This window comes from Canis aureus, chromosome 17 (assembly GCF_053574225.1).
Source record: "Canis aureus isolate CA01 chromosome 17, VMU_Caureus_v.1.0, whole genome shotgun sequence".
Lineage (NCBI taxonomy): Eukaryota > Metazoa > Chordata > Mammalia > Carnivora > Canidae > Canis > Canis aureus.
In genome coordinates, this window is record NC_135627.1 from 19,129,911 (window position 1) to 19,154,659 (window position 24,749).

The following is a 24,749-nucleotide window of genomic DNA, read 5'->3' on the forward strand; positions in this document are numbered from 1 at the left end:
TAGTTTCAAATTTTAAGATATTATTTATTTATTCATGAGAGACACAAAGGGAGAGGCAGAAATATAGGCAGAGGGAGAAGCAAGGTCCCTGTGGGGAGTCTGACGTGGGACTTGATCCCAGGACTCCGGGATTACTCCCTGAGCCAAAGGCAGATGCCCAACTACTGAGACACCCAGGTGTCCCAGTTTTCAAATTCTTTTAATTTTACTTATATAATCTTAATAAAACTGTACTCCATTAATGTCAGTTCAAATGTACTAGCATGATTAAAAGAAATATTTTAATTCAAAAAAGTATTAAAAAGTAAATATCTTTGTTGATGTTTTCTGTAAATATTTGTCGATATGGCTATAAGGCATATTTTGTAAGTAAACTATCTATAGTCTGTTAAAGAATGAGCTAAAGGCCAGATTGCTTGGGTATTAATTACAACTCTGCCACTTTTTAGTTGATTAACCTTAAGCAAGCTACTTATTCAAATTTCCAGAATTTTCTCATTTATAAAGTAGAGGCTGCTAAAGTTGTATAACTATCTTATACAGTTGTTGTGAGGATCAACTTGAAATCATACATATAAGCCACTTAGTACTTGTTACAGAATTAATAATAATCAATAAATGTTTATTATTGCTGTTAACTTTTAAGATCTCTTTTAAATATCTCTCTCCCTAAAGTCATAATGGTACTTATTTCTCACATTTCTTTCCCTGATACCTCTCAAAACTCTAGCTTACTACATTACCACACTTTCTTCCAGATTGCTTGCTTTCTTATTTTTTTCCCCAATGTAACTCTATTCTTTCTTATAAACTAATTTAGATTTTTGTAGGCACAATTCTCCACCCATTATCTCAGCCCAGTAAAAGTCTAGAGTCCAGTAAAAGTCTTGAGCAGGTAATAAACTATCTTTCTAAGAAACACTTGTGATTGGTACAGGAGTACTGAGGTTGGGAGAGGGAAACTGTTATTTTCTATATTTAATTTTGTGCCATTAATTTTCAGTACATTCCTGTGGGAATTTTCTCCATTCTGTTTATAAAAAAATCACATATATGTGTGTGTGTGTATATATATATATATATATCATGAAGTCATTTAGCCTCTCATCCAACAACTGAAAATATATTTTTACAGTTATTTTTAACAATTAATGGAATGTAATTTAATGGGTCAAGTCTGGACTGGAAGGCAGGAGTTTTTTTAATAGATTTCTTGTTGAGCCTGCCAAAGTGCTTTTCTTTCTTCCTGAGTGTAGTGGGATAATACATTTAGAAATGACCTACAGGTACATTTTGAAGGTTCATGGTCCAAGAATTATTTTCAATATTTTTAAGAAGATGACAAAAATATATTTTTAGTATACATTTTAGTAATATATTATGCTTTATATTCAGTGGTATGCTGGTAAATGTTTAACAGCTGTGCCTGGCACCCCTCCCCTCCCCAACCTAAAAAAGCAACCTCTGACTTCTTTTGTTTCATTTGCATTTCCATGGTGTAGATACTTTCACTATGGGTGACTTCAAGGTATACCAAGGTGAGGTCACTGAGAATTGGGAAGAGATATTCAGTAGGACACTATTAGAGGGTATTCCACAATAAATAAGTAACAAATGTAAATAATCTTGAGAGCACAGATATTAATAAAATGCATTAAAGGTATTAGAAAGTAATGAGTTTGGAGTATTTAGTAATCCCTTTGCTTTTAATGTAATTTATTTAAGTTTATATAATTAAATTTCTGATAATGGCTATGTTTAGTAACTGATTTCTAGAATTTCTGAAAATTTAAGAATGGACTCTTAATGAGCCTCTATGAGCTGGCCCTAGCACATTATTTCTGTATATATGATATTTGTTATTGCCCATTATAACATGGGTCAAAGATAGTGGCGTTTCAACTCATGTGATGTCCCTTTCTTCTTGTATTCTTTCTTTCCTTTAGTTCTTAAAGATTTGCTGAACATGTCAAAGACTTAAATAGACAGAAATCAGTTTTGACAAATCATAAAGTTACCCATTTATGGTGGTATTATAAAGACTGAAATAAGAAGGTTACAATTCATCAGGATTTTATAATATATGCTTTCATTATATATTATGACATGCACATATCTATCCATGTATCTAGATATAGTAGATCTATTTTTGTTTCTATGAAAACCATATTGAACGCTGTGAAAAGACTCAAGTCACTAAAAAAAAGGGTCTGTAGGTATGAACCAGGACTGGGCAAGACTGAGATAAGCAATATCAGCTGACGGTTTCTGTATTCTGATTATGTTGTTAGTATCTTTACATTCTTGGACCATTTTGAAGAAATAAAACTGGAAATTTTAGATAATGAATATCTGAATGTGGATGATAGTAATCTGGTAACTTATAATCAAAGCAAAAGAGTATATGTAAAGAAAGACAAATGTGTATGCACTTATGCTAAAATAAAATTTAATTATTTCTAATGATTATTTGCTTGTTTTTAAAAAACCATTAACCTATGAACTACTGCTCTAAACTGAGTGGATATGCTTTTGAGGAAAAAATATATATATATTATATACTTACAGTATATAGCTATATATACTTTATGTGCCAGTTGCAAAATTCATATTTACTAAATTTTAAGTGAAATAAAGTATAGCAATAGAGTAAGTCAAATGAGATAATTAATGGTTTCAGTTATGTCTCTCCATATTTTAAATTTGACTGAATTAAGGAATAAAAAAAGCAAAGCTGGAGACATCACAATTGCATATTTCAAGTTATATTACAAATCTCTAGTAATCAAAACAGTATGTTACTGGCACAAAAATAGACACATAGATCAATGGAACAGAACACAAAACCTAGAAATGAACCTATAATTACATGGTCAATTAATCTTCAACAAAGCAGGAAAGAATATCCAATGGGATAAAGTCTCTTCAACCAATGGTATTGAGAAAACGGACAGCAACATGCAAAAGAATAAAACTTGGACCATTCTCTTTCATCATACACAAAAATAAACTCAAAATGGATTAAAGACCTAAATGTGGGACCTGAAATCATAAAAATTCTTGAAAAAAGCACAGGCAGTAATTTCTGTGACATCAGCCATAGCAACCTTTTCCTAGATAGGCGTCCTGAGGCAAGGGAGACAAAAGCAAAAATTATCTAGTGGGACTACATTCAAATAAAAAGCTTCTGGACAGTAAGGAAACAATCAACAAAACTAAAAGGCAACCTGTTGAAAAGAGAAAATATTTGCAAATGATATGTCTGATAAAGGGTTAGTATCCAAAATCTATATGGAACTTATCAAACTCCACACCCTCAAACCCCCAAATAATCCGATTTAAAAATGGGCAGATGACATGAACAGACATTTTTTTCCAAATAAATAGACATGTTTTCCAAAGAAGACATATAGACACATAAAAAGATGTTCTGCATCACTCATCATCAGGGAAATGCAAATCAAAACTATGAATAGCTAAAATCAAAAACACAAGAAACAACAAATGTTGGTGATGATATGGAAGAAATGAACCCACTGTTGGTGGGAATATAAACTGGTGCAGCCACTTTGGAAAACAGTATGAGGTTCCTCAAAAAGTTAAAAATAAAACTACCCCATGATACAGGTATTTACCCAAAGAATCCAAAAATACTAATTCAAAGTGATATATGCACCCTGATGTTTATAGCAGTATTATTTACAATAAGCAAATTATGGAAACAGCCCAAGTGTCCACTGATTGATGAACGGATAAAGAAGTGATAGATAGATAGATAGATAGATAGATAGATAGATAGAAATAGAGATATTATGCAGCCATAAAAAAGAATGGAATCCTGCCATCTGCAACAACATGCATGGAGCTAGAGAACATTATGCTAAGTGAAATAAGTCAGAGAAAGACAAATACCATATGATTTCACTCATATATGTAACCTTAAGAAACATATCAAGTAAGCAAAGGGAAACAAAAGAGAGAGAGGCAAACTAAGAAACAGGTTCTTGACTACAATAAACAAACATGGTTACCAGAGGAGAAGCAGATGGGGGGATGGCAATTAAGGAGGGCACTTGTTGTGATGAGCACAGGATGATGTATGGAATTATTGAATCACTATACTGTACATTTGAAACTAATATTACACTATGTTAACTGGACTTTAAATAAAAACTTAAAAAAAGAGTACATAAAAATAAATTTATTAAAGTTACACATATTAAAATTTAGTTCTTGTTAGGCTTATAAATCAATATACATAGTTGTGATACTGGAGGAATTTAATACTACTTTAAAGAGATCTTTAATTAATAGTTGGTGTTATTTAAAGCTTAAAGATTAGGGACACCTGGGTGCCTCAGCAGTCAAGTGTCTGCCTTTGGCTCGGGGTGTGATCCCGGAGTCCTCAATCCCAGGACATCAGGTTCCCTGAAAGGAGCCTGCTTCTCCCTTTGCCTGTGTCTCTGCCTCTTTCTCTGTGTTTCTCATGAATAAATAAATAAAATCTTTTTAAAAGAAGCCTAAAGATTAGTGAATATTTTAAAGTCTCATTTAATATATTCAAATATACTTCTATTTGAATTTCTGACGAAACCAAATTTCAAGTACTCAAATACTTTTACTTATTAGATATATTGAAATGGCTATATGTAAGTTCTACCCATTGTCCAGTATTTTTCATTATCATTTCACTTTTACTTTTCAACTCTAAATGAGAACTTGAAATCAATTATTTGGTGACACATATTAAATTGGAATCACAAGGCTGTTCTAATAGGACAAACTCCAGTGAACATTACACATAGAAACTACATGCCCAGATATCTTAATACAAGAATATTAACACCATATGTTTGATTCTCTTAGGCCTTTCTGTACTTAATTTTATACCTTTCCTAGGTTTAATGAATCTTATTCATTAAATAAACAATGGTATTAGTCTGAGCAATTTGGAGAGTATCTTCTCAGTTGGTCATGATTGCATAATGACCAGGGAGGGACATTTGATAGAATATTATCTGGGCTCCTTTTCATGACATTGATGAGACATTCTGAGTCCTGTTTAGAGGCATAACCCTAGTAGCCTCAGAAGTCTATTTTCTAGGTTTAATCATGGAAAATTTGAAATTCCCACTGATGGTGTGATAATATTTGATTAGCCTCTACATTTCTTTGGCTCTTAATATGTAAATGGCCTCCTTGGCAAATTATGAAGATATTCAAATTTGGGGGATCCTGCATTCATTTCATATTCCTTATATGTCTTTGGGGCCATATAACTTTTACAAATATAATAATATCTAAATAAATTTTGAATCTTTCCTGGTTTTATCTATTGGGCCAAATCTTCAAAGATCGTTCTGTCAAAAAAGTATTTGAGGCTTCCTATTTGTTTAAACAAAATCAGAGTGATGGTTCTATGACTTCACTGCCAAAAGAATGAAGTGCATGCATGCCGAATGAAATTAATCAGTGCTATTTGTTCAATCTTTCTCTGATTATGTAAATAGGTAAACAAAGTGTCTTCTCTATAAACAGCACTATGCTTATGAAGTGAGAATATGAAGAGCCCTTGTAAATTTCTTAACATTTTACATCTTTAATACTGTCATATTAGATAATAACTTCCCTTAAACTCTCAACCCCCCAGATCCCTTTAGAAAAATTAGTATCATTGATTTTTCATGACAGTATATGGAAAATAAGCACAATGATCAGAGGTCTTGGAGCAGGCTGTAGTGAAAGCACACTATGCCTATAGGATGGCCTATGACACAGAACCAGGGTAGGAGGGGATATGGGAAGTGAAGGGAGGAGAGACACCTGGGTGAACAGTATACAGTAAAGCATTACTTCAGTCCCACTTTTATATCTTTCTGTATTCTGATGGAAACGGACTTGAAAATAATGTCCTTTGCTTTTGAGTGCTTGCGCCCTTCATATTACCAGAAAATTCACTACAAATGATAAATCAAATGGTAAAAACAGCTCAAATGCATTCCTAAATATCAAAAATGTCCTTCTGAGGTGAAACTTGGTGCGGGCTAGTCAACTTTTCACAATTCAAGGCAAAGAGGAAAGCGGCCACTACTTGTAAATCTCTTCAAAAAAATCATTTAAAAAACTCTACCGAATTCAGTTCACTAATTTCCTTTTCTTTTTTTTACTTTTGCTTTATCTAGAAATCAAGCAGTTATACTTTTCTTTGTGACTCTCCTCGCCTGCTATGTAAGTTGCCCGATATATGCCCTATGTAAGTTGCTCAATCTCTTGCAAATATTTTCCCGTTAAAATGGTGCTTTTCTCATGGCAACAACTTATATACTCTAGATCATATTTATACACATGAATTCAAGTAGAAAATTGACCATTTTAACTCCTATGCTTCTGACCTTTGTTTTCTGTAAATCACTGTTTGGGTTTGGATTACCACGGTTCCAATTATACTTTGGCAAATGGCTTTGCTGGAACAGGCTTCCAGAATTTTCAAGTCAGTAACAATTAGCTTAGAGGGATATGTGCATTTTTTTTACACCAATACTTCCACTTTATAGTTGTTTTTTGTTATTAACATCTGTGTTAACAACATCCACTCATCTAATACCTGCACAGCTGCAGGTATTAGCTTATGAAATGGGACATTGATGTAGACTAGAATATATGTTTCCTTGTACAAAGAAATTAAAATGCTAAGTGAACATGAGTCCATTACTATGTCAGATGACTAGAAAATTCATGCCATCCAAAGATCTCACTGATGGGCCCCAAAGAGATGCAGACCTTAAGACAAAGGCACAAACAAAAGACAAATGTGTGAAGTTCTGTGTGTGTGTGTGTGTGCACATACATGTGTACACATGCAAACTATTTTATGTTGAAAGCAGCTAAAAGTAGGCGAAACTCTTACATTTTAATTAGATAGTACTTTGAAAAGCATATCAGTTTCCATCAATTGGCAAGCAAATTATTGTCTGAGTAATTTCTCCCTTTCTTCCTTTCCTGACATATTTTCCTAAGCCAGTATCACTGTAAATTGCTACCATCCATTTATTTAACAGTTCAATCAGCGGTTGTACTAATACTTATTTATAACATAGGCCACTGTTTTCATGGTGCTCTTCTGACCTACATTCAATGCTTTACATGGGCTTCCTGAGGATCACAATTATTTGAGAAAATTTGATAATCTGGGAAACTTGCATTGTCAAAGTGAAGAATTGAACAAAATGTAAAAATAATAACAATTGGGGATAGAAAAAGAAAGAGAGTAGAATACTTTTATCCTAATTCAGATTCCAGGCAAGCTAAATAGTCATTTATGGAATTATCTGGAAAATTACTTTTGTGCTTTAATTCATTCAGATGGCATAAGCTTTGGCCTCATTGCTGGTTCATATTATGTACATATAAATTATGATTAAATCAAATAAATACATATCTTGGTAAAATGACTTTTTGTGACAGAAAGCCTTGTATTCTATAGTTTTAATCTTTTTTTTTTTTTTAACTCAACTTTCCTTTTTGGTTATCACTGAATCTAGTTGTTTGCTGTAGTCTGATTTCATGTGGTGAATACTTAACTGTGCGGTTTTACTCAAGTGTGAAAATCATAATGGAGCTGGGTTTGTTGTGTGGCCTCTGACTCACTTCCCACAACTTGAGAAGGTGTCAGAATTATGGCTTCTATTAACATTTCTTTGTGAGGGATTTGTGCACCAATCAGATTTGCTCCCAGACTGAATCAGTAGAAGTGAAGCAATACTTTTTGTTGTTCTTGATTTTGAAATCAAGAAGACACACTGGGCTTACCTTGTTCAATCATTTCAAACCTCTCATTGATTTTAATGTGTCCATTAAAATGATGGCTCTGTTCATCTTATGTGATTACTACTAAAGTGGTCAAGAGCTTAGAAAGCAAAATAGAACCACTGAAAGATACTTCACTAGGATGAAATTCATATCCTCAACTTCCAAAGAACATTTTTCCAATTTCCCAAGAAGCACAAGCTAATGTATTCACTACAACTTATTTACTACAGTGGAACACTTTCTAGCAGATTTAACCCCGAAGGCAGGTCAGTGATATTGATAATAAATGCATTAGAACAAACTATAAATATCCTTTTGTGTTAAAAACTAGAGTCTTTTTATTTGAATATTACATAAGAGAGGTCTAAGAATCTCATGAAAAGTGTATATAATAATGAATAAACTTTACACAACAGGAGTGAGGAATAACATTATTCCTTTAAAAAAAAATCTGACTCGTTTTACTTTAAAAAAAATACTCCCTCTGTTGTATTATTTGAAGTAGAGAAATACAGCTCAACAAGTCTACTTACCATAACTGTAGAGGGTTTTTATTTTGTTGTTTTTGTTTTAGCTTATTTTTCCCCAAGTGAGAGCTATTTCAGTAGATTTTAATGTTAAATCAGTTCAATGCAGAGCTCTTCCTTTACTGACAAAGAAACATTTTGATTGAAGACCTCTTTCAACCTTGAAAGGGTCAGTTAAATTTTACCCCAGCCAATGGCTTTATTGTCTGTGTTGCCTTGAACTATGTTTCAAATAATAGGGCCTCTGCTCTACTTTTAAATCTAGTACTTTCCAGTGTGTGCTGCTTCTGTTTCTCCTAAGAGGAAGGGTGCTGAAGGCAATTTTTAAAGTAATCTCAAATCTTCTATTGAAGTAAGAAAAATAAATGCATAAATATAAAACAAACCGTAGGCACCATCATTATTATTTTTACCTTATGAGACACATACTTTTCAGTTAAGGAAAAAAATAATCAATTTTGTTAGGAAAAAGCTTGATACCTCATTTGTACTTCTATATAGAAGTCAGTTGAGTCAGTACCATGCTTTATAATGAATGAAGGGGATATCTAAGATACACATTTTAACTAAATCTGCATTTTCTACTTCCAAAATGTGTTTTTCATTGAATATATTAATGCTACCAATAGCAGCATAGATTCTTCTACATCCACCACAGAAAATTTCTCCTGAATGCAATCATCTGAAATTCCACAATTAAAGACTTTAATTAGACTTTTGATGTTTTTGATATCACTGTCATTTTCCAATTTTTTTTGAAAAGAAATTCCTCAGGGAAAGGTAATATTTTAAAAGTTATCAGTCATTTTCACTTATGTCAGAATTAACATTGGATCCATTTCTGAGACTGGTGTTGATCAACAAAGGAAAACCATATTCAGTGGGGAGTGGGTAAGATACAGTACGTGATTTCAGATTCAAGAGACCAAGATTCCACTAGGAATTTTAACTAACTGCAGCCAGGAAATTTAAGCCTTTTATAAGATTGAATGTTTACACAGAGGAAAGGTTTCCTCAGGTTGCAGACTAGGCTTTGGATTTAGAGTCAGCATGATGTTTCTTTCTTTTTTTTTTATTAATTTTTTTAAAAATTTTTATTTATTCATGATAGTCACAGAGAGAGAGAGAGGCAGAGACACAGGCAGAGGGAGAAGCAGGCTCCATGCACCGGGAGCCCGATGTGGAATTCGATCCTGGGTCTCCAGGATCGTGCCCTGGGCCAAAGGCAGGCTCCAAACCGCTGTGCCACCCAGGGATCCCACATGATGTTTCTTAATCAAAAGCTATGTTGGCATTCCTAAGACAGAAACTTCAAATTATTAATACCTGGTATCTTTTCCAACCACATATATCCCCTCATTAGCAATGACTCTTATTTCCACTGGAAGACCCAATGATGACTATGCCCTGATTGTTTAAGGAAGTCTGCCTAGGGTAGAAACACAAAAGCTTACAGCAATAGTCATGACATTTGATTGCTAGCAGTACTTGGATCTTTTCTCTACTTTTGTCTCTTTTCTCTCTGAATGATCTCATACATTGTACTTACTTTAAATACTGTATTGTGCTGATGAGTTTTCAAGTTAATATCTCAGTCAAGATATCCTCCTCTAATCTCCAAATTCACATGGGCCATTTGGTCCTCTAATAGGTATCTCCACTTGAATGTACATAAAAGTAGGCTATTGATTCATACTTCCACACAATCTTGGTTTTCCCTCCCTTTTGTTGGGTTCTCCACCTGAGTAAATACATTAACTTCCACCAGTTTTTCAAGCCTGGAAACTAAAAGTCAGCTGTGGTTCATTAACTTTCGCCATTCTCATCTTTGCCACTTAATCCTTCATCAGGTGCTAGTCAATCAAAGAGCTCTACTTTTTATTGTTTCATTGTGATTGCCCCAATTGAGGCTGCCATAGTTTCACATTAGAGATGCTTCTATGGCCTTCCAACTGGCTTTCTTACTTCCACTCCGGTTTCCCTTAAAATCTAATTTTCATGTGGTAATAACATGTGGTAATAACATTTTCATGTGGAAATAACAAGGGTTGGCGGGAATGTGGTGAAAAGGAGTCCTCCTGCACTGTTGAAATGTTAATTGGTATAGCCACTGTAGAAAACAGAGTGGAGATTCCTCAAAAAAATTAAAAATAGAAATACCATATGATCCAGTAATTCCACTACTGGGTATTTGCCCAAAGAAAACAAACATACACCCCTATGTTCACTGTAGTGTTATTCACAATAGTGAAGATATGGAAGTAACCTAAGCGTCCACTGATAGACTGATAAGGAAGATGTGATATATGTGTGTATATATGTGTGTGTGTGTATATATATATATATATATATACACACACACACACACAGGAACATTATGCAGCCACAAACAAGGAGGAGATCTTGCTATCTGCAACAACATGGATGGACTTAGAGGGTATAATGCTGTGAAATAAGGCATACAGAGAAAGACAAATACTATATGATTTCGCTTATTTATGGAAGCCAGAAAACAAAACAAATGAATAAACAAAGAATAGAAGCAGGAGGAGGGGCAAAATGGCAGAAGAGTAGGGTCCCCAGGTCACCTGTCCCCACCAAATTACCTAGATAACCTTCAAATCATCTTGAAAACCTACAAATTCGGCCTGAGATTTAAAGAGAGACCAGCTGGAATGCCACAGTGAGAAGAGTTCGCACTTCTATCAGGGTAGGAAGACGGGGAAAAAGAAATAAAGAAACAAAAGGCATCCATGGGGGAGGGGCCCCGCGAGGAGCCGGGCTGAGGCCGGGGCGAGTGTCCCCAGGACAGGAGAGCCCCGTCCCGGAGACGCAGGAGCTGCACCGACCTTCCCGGGGGAAAGGGGCTCGCAGTGAGCTGGAGCAGGACCCAGGAGGGAGGGGATGCCCTCGGGCTCCCGGGGACACTAACAGACACCTGCGCCCCGGGAGAGCCCCACACCCCGCGGCCGAGCTCCCCAAGGGCTGCAGCGCACGGCGGGACCCGGAGCAGCTCGGGGGGGGTTCGGGGGCGGCTCCGCGGAGGGGGCTGCGGGGCGGGAGCAGCTCGGGGGGGCTCGGGGGCGGCTCCACGGAGGGGGCTGCGGGGCGGGAGCAGCTCGGGGGGCTCGGGGGCGGCTCCGCGGAGGGGGCTGCGGGGCGGGAGCAGCTCGGGGGGCTCGGGGGCGGCTCCGCGGAGGGGGCTGCGGGGCGGGAGCAGCTCGGGGGGCTCGGGGGTGGCTCTGCGGAGGGGGCTGCCGGGCGGGAGCAGCTCGGGGGGGCTTGGGGGCGGCTCGGGGGCGGCTCCGCGGAGGGGGCTGCGGGGCGGGAGCAGCTCGGGAGGCTCGGGGGCGGCTCCGCGGAAGGGGCTGCGGGGCGGGAGCACGAATCCAACAGCCCAGGATCCGGCCTACCCCCCGGAACAGGCAGAGGCCGGGAGGGCCCAGGACAGCAAGGATGCTCCTGCCCCGAGCTGAGCAGATCAGCGGCCCCGCCCCGGAGCCTCCAGGCCCTGCAGACCGAGAGCTCTGTGGTTACTGCGGGAGCTGACTCCAGGGCTCCAGGGCTGGCCCCGCCACTGCGGTTGTTCATCCTGGGGCCTCACGGGGTAAACAACCCCCACTGAGCCCTGCACCAGGCAGGGGGCAGAGCAGCTCCCCCAAGTGCTCACACCTGAAAATCAGCACAGCGGGCCCCTCCCCCAGAAGACCAGCTAGACGGATAAGTTCCAGGGGAGGTCAAGTGACTTAAAGTATACAGAATCAGAAGATATTACCCTGTTTTGTTTGTTTGTTTGTTTGTTTGTTTTTTGTTTTTTTTTGGGGGGGGGGGTTGAATTCTGTTTGCTTCCCCCATCCTTTTTTCCCCCTTTCTTTCTTTTTCTTTCTCTTTTTCTTCTCTTTTTTTTTCTTTTCTTCTTCCTTTTTTCTTTTTTCCCTTTTCTTTCCTTCTTTCTCTCCTCTCTTTTTCTCCTTTTCCCAATACAACTTGTTTTTGGCCACTCTGCACTGAGCAAAATGACTAGAAGGAAAACCTCACCTCAAAAGAAAGAATCAGAAACAGTCCTCTCTCCCACAGAGTTACAAAATCTGGATTACAATTCAATGTCAGAAAGCCAATTCAGAAGCACTATTATACAGCTACTGGTGGCTCTAGAAAAAAGCATAAAGGACTCAAGAGACTTCATGACGGCAGAATTTAGAGCTAATCAGGCAGAAATTAAAAATAAATTGAATGAGATGCAATCCAAACTAGAAGTCCTAACGACGAGGGTTAACGAGGTGGAAGAATGAGTGAGTGACATAGAAGACAAGTTGATGGCAAAGAGGGAAACTGAGAAAAAAAGGGACAAACAATTAAAAGACCATGAAGATAGATTAAGGGAAATAAACGACGGCCTGAGGAAGAAAAACCTACGTTTAATTGGGGTTCCCAAGGGCACCGAAAGGGACAAAGGGCCAGAATATGTATTTGAACAAATCATAGCTGAAAACTTTCCTAATCTGGGAAGGGAAACAGGCATTCAGATCCAGGAAATAGAGAGATCCCCCCCGCCCCTAAAATCAATAAAAACCATTGAACACCTCGACATTTAATAGTGAAGCTTGCAAATTCCAAAGATAAAGAGAAGATCCTTAAAGCAACAAGAGACAAGAAATCCCTGACTTTTATGGGGAGGAGTATTAGGGTAACAGCAGACCTCTCCACGGAGACCTGGCAGGCCAGAAAGGGCTGGCAGAATATATTCAGGGTCCTAAATGAGAAGAACATGCAACCAAGAACACTATCCAGCAAGGCTCTCATTCAAAATGGAAGGAGAGATAAAGAGCTTCCAAGACAGGCAGGAACTGAAAGAATATGTGACCTCCAAACCCGCTCTACAAGAAATTTTAAGGGACACTCTTAAAGAAGAAGTCCAATGGAACAATCCACAAAAACAAGGACTGAATAGATATCATGATGACACTAAACTCAGATCTTTCAATAGTAACTCTGAACGTGAACGGGCTTAATGACCCCATCAAAAGGCACAGGGTTTTAGACTGGATAAAAAAGCAGGACCCATCTAGTTGCTGTCTACAAGAGACTCATTTTCGACAGAAGGACACCTACAGCCTGAAAATAAAAGGTTGGAGAACCATTTACCATTCAAATGGTCCTCAAAAGAAAGCAGGGGTAGCCATCCTTATATCAGATAAACTAAAATTTACCCCGAAAACTGTAGTGAGAGATGAAGAGGGACACTATATCATACTTAAAGGATCTATCCAACAAGAGGACTTCACAATCCTCAATATATATGCCCCAAATGTGGGAGCTCCCAAATATATCAATCAATTAATAACCAAAGTGAAGAAATACTTAGATAATAATACACTTATACTTGGTGACTTCAATCTAGCGCTTTCTATACTCGATAGGTCTTCTAAACACAACATCTCCAAAGAAACGAGAGCTTTAAATGATACACTGGACCAGATGGATTTCACAGATATCTACAGAACTTTACATCCAAACTCAACTGAATACACATTCTTCTCAAGTGCACATGAAACTTTCTCCAGAATAGACCACATACTGGGTCACAAATTGGGTCTGAGCTGATACCAAAAGATTGGGATCGTCCCCTGCATATTCTCAGACCATAATGCCTTGAAATTAGAACTAAATCACAACAAGAAGTTTGGAAGGACCTCAAACATGTGGAGGTTAGGGACCATCCTGCTAAAAGATGAAAGGGTCAACCAGGAAATTAAGGAAGAATTAAACAGATTCATGGAAACTAATGAGAATGAAGATACAACCATTCAAAATCTTTGGGATGCAGCAAAAGCAGTCCTAAGGGGGAAATACATCGCAATACAAGCATCCATTCAAAAACTGGAAAGAACTCAAATACAAAAGCTAACCTTACACATAAAGGAGCTAGAGAAAAAACAGCAAATAGATCCTACACCCAGCAGAAGAAGAGAATTAATAAAAATTCGAGCAGAACTCAACGAAATCGAGACCAGAAGAACTGTGGAACAGATCAACAGAACCAGGAGTTGGTTCTTTGAAAGAATTAATAAGATAGATAAACCATTAGCCAGACTTATTAAAAAGAAGAGAGAGAAGAGTCAAATTAATAAAATCATGAATGAGAAAGGAGAGATCACTACCAACACCAAGGAAATACAAACGATTTTAAAAACATATTATGAACAGCTATACGCCAATAAATTAGGCAATCTAGAAGAAATGGACGATTTCCTGGAAAGACACAAACTACCAAAACTGGAACAGGAAGAAATAGAAAACCTGAACAGGCCAATAACCAGGGAGGAAATTGAAGCAGTCATCAAAAACCTCCCAAGATACAAAAGTCCAGGGCCAGATGGCTTCCTAGGGGAATTCTATCAAACGTTTAAAGAAGAAACCATACCTATTCTCCTAAAGCTGTTTGGAAAGATAGAAAGAGATGGAGTACTTCCAAATTCGTTCTATGAGGCCAGAATCACCTTAATTCCAAAACCAAAGACCCCACCAAAAAGGAGAATTATAGACCAATATCCCTGATGAACATGGATGCAAAAATTCTCAACAAGATACTAGCCAATAGGATCCAACAATACATTAAGAAAATTATTCACCATGACCAAGTAGGATTTATCCCTGGGACACAAGGCTGGTTCAACACTTGTAAAACAATCGATGTTATTCATCATATCAGCAAGAGAAATATCAAGAACCATATGATCTTCTTATTAGATGCAGAGAAAGCATTTGACAAAATACAGCATCCATTCCTGATCAAAACTCTTCAGAGTGTAGGGATAGAGGGAACATTCCTCAACATCTTAAAATCCATCTACAAAAAGCCCACATCAAATATCATTCTCAATGGGGAAGCACTGGGAGCCTTTCCCCTAAGATCAGGAACAAGACAGGGATGTCCATTCTCACCACTGCTATTCAACATAGTACTGGAAGTCCTAGCCTCAGCAATCAGACAACAAAAAGACATTAAAGGCATTCAAAGTGGCAAAGAAGAAGTCAAACCCTCCCTCTAAACCGATGACATGATACTCTACATAAAAAATCCAAAAGCCTCCACCCCCAGATTGCTAGAACTCATACAGCTATTTGGTATCATGGCAGAATACAAAATCAATGCCCAGAAATCAGTGGCATTTCTATACACTAACAATGAAACTGAAGAAAGAGAAATTAAGGAGTCAATCCCATTTACAATTGCACCCAAAATCATAAGAAACCTAGGAATAAACCTAACCAAAGAGTAAAGGATCTATACCCTAAAAACTATAGAGCACTTCTGAAAGAAATTGAGGAAGACACAAAAAGATGGAAAAATATTCCATGCTCATGGATTGGCAGAATTAATATTGTGAAAATGTCAATGTTACCCAGGGCAATTTACACGTTTAATGCAATCCCTATCAAAATACCATGGACTTTCTTCAGAGAGTTAGAACAAATTATTTTAAGATTTGTGTGGCATCAGAAAAGACCCCGAGGGATCCCTGGGTGGCGCAGAGGTTTGGCGCCTGCCTTTGGCCCAGGGCGTGATCCTGGAGACCCGGGATCGAATCCCACATCGGGCTCCCTGCATGGAGCCTGCTTCTCCCTCTGCCTGTGTCTCTGCCTCTCTCTCTCTCTCTGTGTGACTATCATGAATAAATAAATAAAATCTTAAAAAAAAAAAAAAGAAAAGACCCCGAATAGCCAGGGGAATTTTAAAAAAGAAAACCATATCTGGGAGCATCACAATGCCAGATTTCAGGTTGTACTACAAAGCTGTGGTCATCAAGACAGTGTGGTACTGGCACAAAAACAGACACATAGATCAATGGAACAGAATAGAGAATCCAGAAGCGGACCCTCACCTTTATGGTCAACTAATATTCGATAAAGGAGGAAAGACTATCCATTGGAAGAAAGACAGTCTCTTCAATAAATGGTGCTGGGAAAATTGGACATCCACATGCAGAAGAATGAAACTAGACCACTCTCTTGCACCATACACAAAGATAAACTCAAAATGGATGAAAGATCTAAATGTGAGACAAGATTCCATCAAAATCTTAGAGGAGAACACAGGCAACACCCTTTTTGAACTCGGCCACAGTAACTTCTTGTAAGATACATCCGTGAAGGCAAAAGAAACAAAAGCAAAAATGAACTATTGGGACTTCATCAAGACAAGAAGCTTTGGCACAGCAAAAGATACAGTCAACAAAACTAAAAGACAACCTACAGAATGGGAGAAGATATTTGCAAATAACGTATGAGATAAAGGGCTAGTATCCAAGATCTATAAAGAACTTATTAAACTCAACACCAAAGAAACAAACAATGCAATCATGAAATGGGCAAAAGACATGAAGCGAAATCTCACAGAGGAAGACATAGACATGGCCAACATGCATATGAGAAAATGCTCAGCATCACTTGCCATCAGGGAAATACAAATCAAAACCACAATGAGATACCACCTCACACCAGTGAGAATGGGAAAATTAACAAGGCAGGAAACCACAAATGTTGGAGAGGATGTGGAGAAAGGAACCCTCCTGCACTGTTGGTGGGAATGTGAACTGGTGCAGCCACTCTGGATAACTGTGTGGAGGTTCCTCAAAGAGTTAAAAATAGACCTGCCCTATGACCCAGCAATAGCACTGTTGGGGATTTACCCCAAAGATACAGATGCAATGAAACGCTGGGACACCTAAACCCCGATGTTTATAGCTGCAATGTCCACAATAGCTAAACTGTGGAAGGAGCCTCGGTGTCCGTCTAAAGATGAATGGATAAAGAAGATGTGGTTTATGTATACAATGGAATATTACTCAGCCATTAGAAATGACAAATACCCACCATTTGCTTCAATGTGGATGGAACTGGAGGGTATTATGAGTGAAGTAAGTCAATCGGAGAAGGACAAACATTGTATGTTCTCATTCATTTGGGGAATATAAAGAATAGTGAAAGGGAATATAAAGGAAGGGAGAAGAAGTTTGTGGGAAATATCAGAAAGGGAGACAGAACATAAAGACTCCTAACTCTGGGAAACGAACTAGGGGTGGTGGAAGGTGAGGAGGGCAGGGGGTGAGGGTGACTGGGTGACAGGATCTGAGGGGGGCACTTTTTTTTTTTTTAAACTTTTATTTATTTATGATAGGCACACAGTGAGAGAGAGAGAGAGGCAGAGACACAGGCAGAGGGAGAAGCAGGCTCCATGCACCGGGAGCCCGACGTGGGATTCGATCCCGGGTCTCCAGGACCGCGCCCTGGGCCAAAGGCAGGCGCCAAACCGCTGCGCCACCCAGGGATCCCCTAGGGGGGGGCACTTGACGGGATGAGCACTGAGTGTTATTTTGTAAGTTGGCAAATTGAACACCAATAAAAAAATAAATTTATTAGAAAAAAATGTAAAAAATAAAAAATAAAAAATAAACAGAACTTGAGGAATTGCTCCACCCCTTTTGCTGGTCCCCTAGACCAGTCCTTAAAACTAAGCTGAAACCCACTTCAGGGTCCAAGTCCCTGCTCTGCTGTGTTGGGTATACTTGGACCCAAGCTCGAGCTTGTAAATAAACCCTAGTGTGTTTGAAAAAAAAAAAAAAAAAAGAATAGAAGCAGATCCATAAATACAGAGAACAAACTTATGGTTGCCAGAGGGGAGGGGGTAATGGGGATGTTTGAAAGAGTGTTTTGTTTTTTTTACAAAAACTCTACCCTCAACATTGGGCTTGAACTCATAATCCTGAGATCAAGAATCACATGCTCTACCAACTGAGCCAGTCAGGTGCCTCCCCCCCACCAGGTTTCTAGTTATGGAATGAATAAATAAGGGAGATAAAAGGTACAGCATAGGGAATATAGTCAATGGTATTGTAGTAGTGTATCGGTGACAGATGGTAACCACACTTACGGTGAGTATAGCATAATGTACAAACTTGTCAAATCTCTACCTTGTACACCTGAAACTAATGTGACATTATATGTCAACTATACTTTGAAAAAAATCTATTCTTCATATGGTAACCAGAGAGGTGTTTTTATTTATTTGTTTCGTTTTCCTTTTAAGTTAAATTAGATCACGATCTCTGCTGCACATGAAATCAGTATGACATTCTCCCACTGCACCTAGAATCAAACCTTTACCATGGGTTCTAAGATTCTGCATTATTTTGGTACAACCTCTTTTCTCCAGCTTAACCTTCTGCCAAACCTCTCCTCTCACTCACTCCTCCAGCCTCACTGGTTTTTATTTCCAGTTCCTTGGGCATTCCAAGTTTTCTCTCACCTCAGGCTCTTGTACATGTGCACTCTATTTGGAATATACTTCTCACTTTTTGAATGGTTGTTCTTTCTTTTTCTCACCTTTTAGTTCTCAGAGTAAATATCATCTATTCAGAGGGGGGCTGGTGACCATCCTACCCCTTGCCCATCCATAACTATCTACCCAAGCATAAAGTTTCTTTCCTTCCCCTTTCCACTAGGCAATGAACTGCAGGAGGTCAGGGAAGAGGCTTCTATTTTCACTGCCGTCATGCAATGTTCATCGTGACTAGTATTTGGGTATTAAATGAAATGAATGCCAACTTTCTCCAATTGACCAAACCTTCCTGAAGGAGTCTAGTTGCCTCTCTGTATTTTTTTTAGAGCTTTTACTGTTTTTCAGTTATTTTTCCTATTGCTTTCTGAATACTTTTTTCCCCCTTTGCTTCCTGTACATTATCTTTGTTTTCCAGCTTTGAGTTCATGGGTGTTCATCTGATCCACTCATTTAAAGTTATTTGCATACTCTTCAAATGAAGAGCAATCTGTTGGATGTGGCAGGGCACAGAACTATGAGAAAAACAAAAGCCTACTCTTATGCCATTGGCACATCTTTGAAAATAGGTATGAGGCAGAGAGAAAGGAAGGGAAGATTAAAATATATTTGAATAAGGTAAGGGACACAAATGCATGTACAGAATTACAGGGATTTCAAAATGCCTCAGCATATTTCTTGTTGCTGATGTACCATATAATCTAAAGCTTGAATTTTCTGACTTCTAGGGCCCACTGCATGCTTTTTTTATGCTCTGGAATTTGTCATGATACCAGAACTGAATATAATAGCCTTTATTTGTTACTTGCAATAATTTTTCTATATTTATAAACAAACTCAGATATTTTAGCTCATTTGTTCAACTGGTAGTTGAACAACTGGTAGTTGTTACTTTGATGAAAAAATAAAGGATCTAGAGTAGCATATAATAATGAAAAAGTCAGCTGATTAAAGCATACTATTAAATACACCACAACCAGATTCACCATCTTAAAGTGTTGATATCACACTGAATATATACCTTTAACATACATCCATATCAGCAGCGACAACATAATTTTTCATTAAAGCATTCCACCCACCTTGTAAGTAAAATTTTGTTAAGGTTTTAGAATCCACCAGTGAGATAACTGCTCACTTGGCAAGTGAGTGAATCACTCTCTTGGATGGATAGAAAAGTTTAACCAAACTTTTGGAAATGTTTAGGAAAATTTAAACCAAAACTATTTAGTGTAGTTAATATAATGCGTTTTCTTTCTCCTTCTCTATAAGGAGAGTAGTTCAGTAATATAAAAATTCATCATCACTTCACATTGGTCTCTTTGATTATTCAAATATGAATCTGTAAGGAAACCAGCCAGAAAGTGTTCATGTCTATCAAGCCCTGGATCCAAATTTGATGGGCCAGTGGTTATTAAAAACTCATGGAAGCTGTTTAACTGCATAGCAACCTCACTCCAGCAAAAACCAAAACCACACAAACAAAAATAAGGCATAAAAAGCCCAAAGGATAAAATTCTAAGCATTTGAATTCTGCAGTATCAAATTCACTTTAGTAGTAGGTGGTGAATGCTTTATTTAAATCTATTCAGGTAGAAACAAAGTTCTTCTTTGGCTAGTGTTTTGTGTCTGATGTCCAGTCAATTTAACATTAAGGTGAGTAAAGTTTATTTTGCCAGCCATCAAAAGACACAGAAGAGTTCCAAAATTGCAAGTTGCATAAGAATGGTGTTTTTGAGATCAATTTCAAAGTAATTTATCCACTTAAATATATTGGTATTTTAATTTTCAATTCACATGTTTGATAGAACTAGCATTCACTTGCCAATATGAATGGAACTCATACGAGATGGTATTGACTTAGAGAGGCGTGAAGAAAAAAATTTATACTTTATCAAAACAAAATATTACAAGCAAAACCTCACTGAATAAACCCAGTTCCCTGCCACTAAGGAATGTACACACTTCAGTAAGTTGTGAATAAGTGACTAGATAAGAATTCAGTCTCTTAAAGAAACACCATAGACTGCTGTCAATCAAGCACCTCTATTTTGACATATATTTTTCTTTTTGCTCTATGTTCTTTCATATTGTACAGAGGACATTAATTAGACTAATCAGATAGTGTTGCAACAAATTCATTTGAGAATAATTACAAAGAAAACTCTTCTTTCTTTCATTTTTTCCCCCTAAAGGTCAGCATGAGTTCTAGACTGAAACAAAAATAGTCTAATCCTTATTCAGGAGGAACACTCATCAAATTTTACAGAATTACTTGAAATACAGCTTTATCACTCTATACCAAATACAATAATATTTTGATAAAACTAAATTAGCAAATAAAAGGGTGTTTGGAACTAGTGAACATCAAAGAGAACAAATTACTTTCAAAATTTGGCCATTTTGAATGTAATAGAACATAATGCAGTTGCATTATTATTGTTTTAAAATGTTATTGAGGTATTTCATACATTTAATAAAGAATATTGAGAAATTTCATAAATAATAAAGCCAGTTTGCTGAGATTTTAAAGGCATAAAGTTATGATAATTATTTGAGCTACAGTATTTTATTATGTAAAATAGGTGTCAATATCATTATTACTGCACTTTCCAGGATACTTTATGAGATTGTTGTAATATAATTTAGCTTAGAGTGCACAGCAAAACAAGTATTCTGTTACTACACAACTAATCTTTGTAACAGCTGCACATTTACCATCCTCAGCTGCTCCAGTTACAACAATCATCCTTTTAACAGCCTGACACCTGTCTCTTATTATATTTGAGAGCAATTGTTAATTTCCTTAAATTTTCCATCCCTTTTAGTGCCTTCGCCTTGCTTTATTTCTCTGATGCACATTTACATGGTCTATTATATTAATTCTCTCATTTAATCTTGAAAACCTAAAATTATTAGGAAGTTAATTGTGCAGGGATCAGAGGTTTTTCTCACTTACAGTATAACCCTGTTAAATGACACAGTCTGCTCCAGCTTCTTGCTGACACTGCAAGGGATTGTCTAGAATGAAGAGTTCAATTACTTTCACAGTGCTAATCATATATCATTATGTAGAAGCATGAATCCTTAATTCCCAAGCCAGAGCCGGAAGCAGCATAGCAGCAATAAAGGACATTCCAAATTCCTCTGTCCACTGCAGCATGCAGGTAATAACCAAAGAATAAAATAATTGTGTCTACTTGGCTATGCTCTTTATTAATTTGATGATGCCCACAATGAATCATGTTCCATTAATTTTTATTCACCCACACAAGATTTATGTCAGAATTGATTTGAAATGTATTGTGCAAGGCCAAATACATATTTACCCTCTCTCTCTTTTTTCTTTTCTTTTCCTTTTTTTTTTTTTTTTTTAGAACTTTTCCTCCGCCATATAACGTTTCAGGGTACAAACAAAAGTTCTTAAATAACACTGAACCAAGTCTTGCAGGCAAATAATTCCTCAGCTTTAACAAAGCCTGATTGCTCCTTCTCCCCATACAATCTGAAACATGCAGGTTAATATGTAACACACAGCATTCTCTTGTTCAGTTTCCCCAAGGTCAACAGAGAAATGGAATTGGAGAGAAGAATATTTTGTTTGTTTCAGAGGCAGGAAAACGTCTTATGAAATCTCAGAGCAGGGTGTAACCTCATTAAGATAAATGTAAAAATAACTCACCGATCATAAGTTATGGAAACAGGAAATCAGTGCTTGTGTTTTATAACAAAGGCACTCTTACATTTCTGGCGTTAGAAAAAGCTTCTGTTACCATTTTCTTTCTGTCTCCTTCCTTCTCTCTGTTGGCCTGGCAGGAAACTCTCTGGCTCCCTTTGCTCATGTTTCCAGCTGCCAGCTTGTTCTATCACCTGCCCAGCTGTGGCCAAAGGAGGCTGATAAATTTCTCCCCTTTACTCAGATGAGTAACTTCCAAATCCACAGAGAGTTATAATCAAGATTGCCCTGTGCAAGAGAAACACAGCACAGTCCTTACTGTTTAACTTTTTTTTTTTTCTCACTAAAGCTGCTCAGGGTCTAACTCTCTGTGTTGTACTTCTTGTTTTCAGACTATGAGTAACCGTAAGAGGATCAGAGATGTTCTATAGTCACAAACACAACTATTTATAGAAAATAACTCCAAAAAGAGTTTTCTAATGTAATGACTTCAATCAAATAGCAAGGTTGGCAAATAGAAAGTTTCAAATTGTTCCATTATTTGCTTGATTTTCTCCAAAATTTAAAGGAAAAAATATTTTCCCTTCTGTTCTCTCTTCTTCCTTCCCTACCTCTCTCTCCTTCTCTTTTTTTTTTCTCTCTCCCCCTCCCTTCCTCCCTTCCCTTCTTTCCTTCCTTCCTTCTTTCTTTTTGGTGAAAGGGTCAGTTTTGTGCCCTTTTGTATTTTATGTGACCAGCTCCTAACCCTAGACTTTTGTCAATATTTGGCTAATATTTTTTTCTGTGACATTAATAAATCATGTGTAAATTTAATATTCAATATTATATTATCTATATTTAAAATGTATTCTATTTTCCAAAAGTTGAACCTGTAACATTTAAAATCTTCTCTGTTGTTTAGAGCCTTCCATAATGCTTAGACTACCAGGGACTCTGCTTCAGATCACTGGAAACTAGTACTTTTTGCAAAAATCATTTCTATAGATATAGCACTTTTGGGGATTAAGTGGTAATCTTTTGCCTTTATTTTTTACACAATCCATTGTAACTACTGTGAGACACAACTTATAAAAATATCATAGTATTAGTTTGTTAATATTTAATAGCATGACAGTTTCTCCAGGTTTTGATTATTAGAGCACATGACCCAATTGGGTTGGATGCAATGAGACTGGGAACAGCCTGATATTGGAGAGTTGCTAAGTATAATTAATTATTAATTGACTTATGTGTACTTGGAAAAGTCAAAGTTGTTATGCTTATTTACCCTGGTTACACTTTAAAATGGCATTGAGATCTTTTAAGAAATACCAATATCAGACCAATGGAATCTGAGGTGGAGCCTGGGAACCTGTATTTTTAAAAAGTTTGCCAAGTGGTTCCGATGCAAATGAAAGTGGGAATCCTTGAGCTTGAGTTTCAGTAACATCAGTGACAGAAAAATCAGCCTGGGGCCATTCTAAGCACTTCAACTATTAATTCCTAAATACGCCTGACTATCTCACTATTCTTTTTATTTGCTTTCACACTTGCATATTTATCAAAATATGAAGAGTTTGGGTTGAATGCATATCCTGTCAAATCAATATTTGCTCCCATATATCAGCTGGGGTCTGGATACCCTCTTGATATTTCAGTAGGTATTTCAAATTAGCCTTCTTAAATATTTTACTTCACCTGAAAATTGCCATTCTAAAATTTACCGTGAAAAACCTATTTACATTTTTATAGACCTTATTGTCACTAAATCATATGGTTTTACTGTTTGAAATAATGCTTATTTTTGTTTTCTCAAAACTCACCTCCTTCAAACTCAGACATCTCTGTAATTCTAATACAAGATTTTATAATAGACATCATGTTCAAGTTTATAATTTCAGAGAGTAATTATTAATGGCCACTAATGTATATTATTGGGTACTATTGCAGTTTATTTTTTTTTCTGCTAAGTTTTATAGCTATAAATTTTTTGTGTAAATATTAGTCACACATCAGAACATAGTTCATGTATCTTGATTGTTTAAAAAACAGTCACATTAAATATGTTTATTACTGGGATCCCTGGGTGGCGCAGCGCTTTGGCGCCTGCCTTTGGCCCAGGGCGCGATCCTGGAAGACCCGGGATCGAATCCCACGTCGGGCTCCCGGTGCATGGAGCCTGCTTCTCCCTCTGCCTGTGTCTCTGCCTCTCTCTCTCTCTGTGAGACTATCATAAATAAATAAAAATTAAAAAAAAATAAATAAAAAATAAATAAATATGTTTATTACTTTTTTTCTAATCCTCAAGAATCTTTTCCTTCGTGTGACAGTCTCCCATCCCTTTTGTTTTCCAGATTCTGTTTTGTTTTTTGATCCACTCTATGAGTGGCCAGTGGCTGGCACATGGAGCATATATTGA

The 24,749-nt window shown here is 37.3% G+C and overlaps 1 long non-coding RNA gene across 1 annotated transcript in view; it reads right to left on the bottom strand.

The window, feature by feature from the left end:
- LOC144287457 (uncharacterized) overlaps nucleotides 1-22,674 on the bottom strand; it is a 51,928-nt gene extending 29,254 nt beyond the window's left edge. The window contains exon 1 of the long non-coding RNA XR_013355248.1: nucleotides 22,358-22,674. This is a non-coding gene — a long non-coding RNA (uncharacterized LOC144287457). The remainder of the gene's footprint in view (nucleotides 1-22,357) is intronic.
- Nucleotides 22,675-24,749: the final 2,075 nt, after the last annotated feature.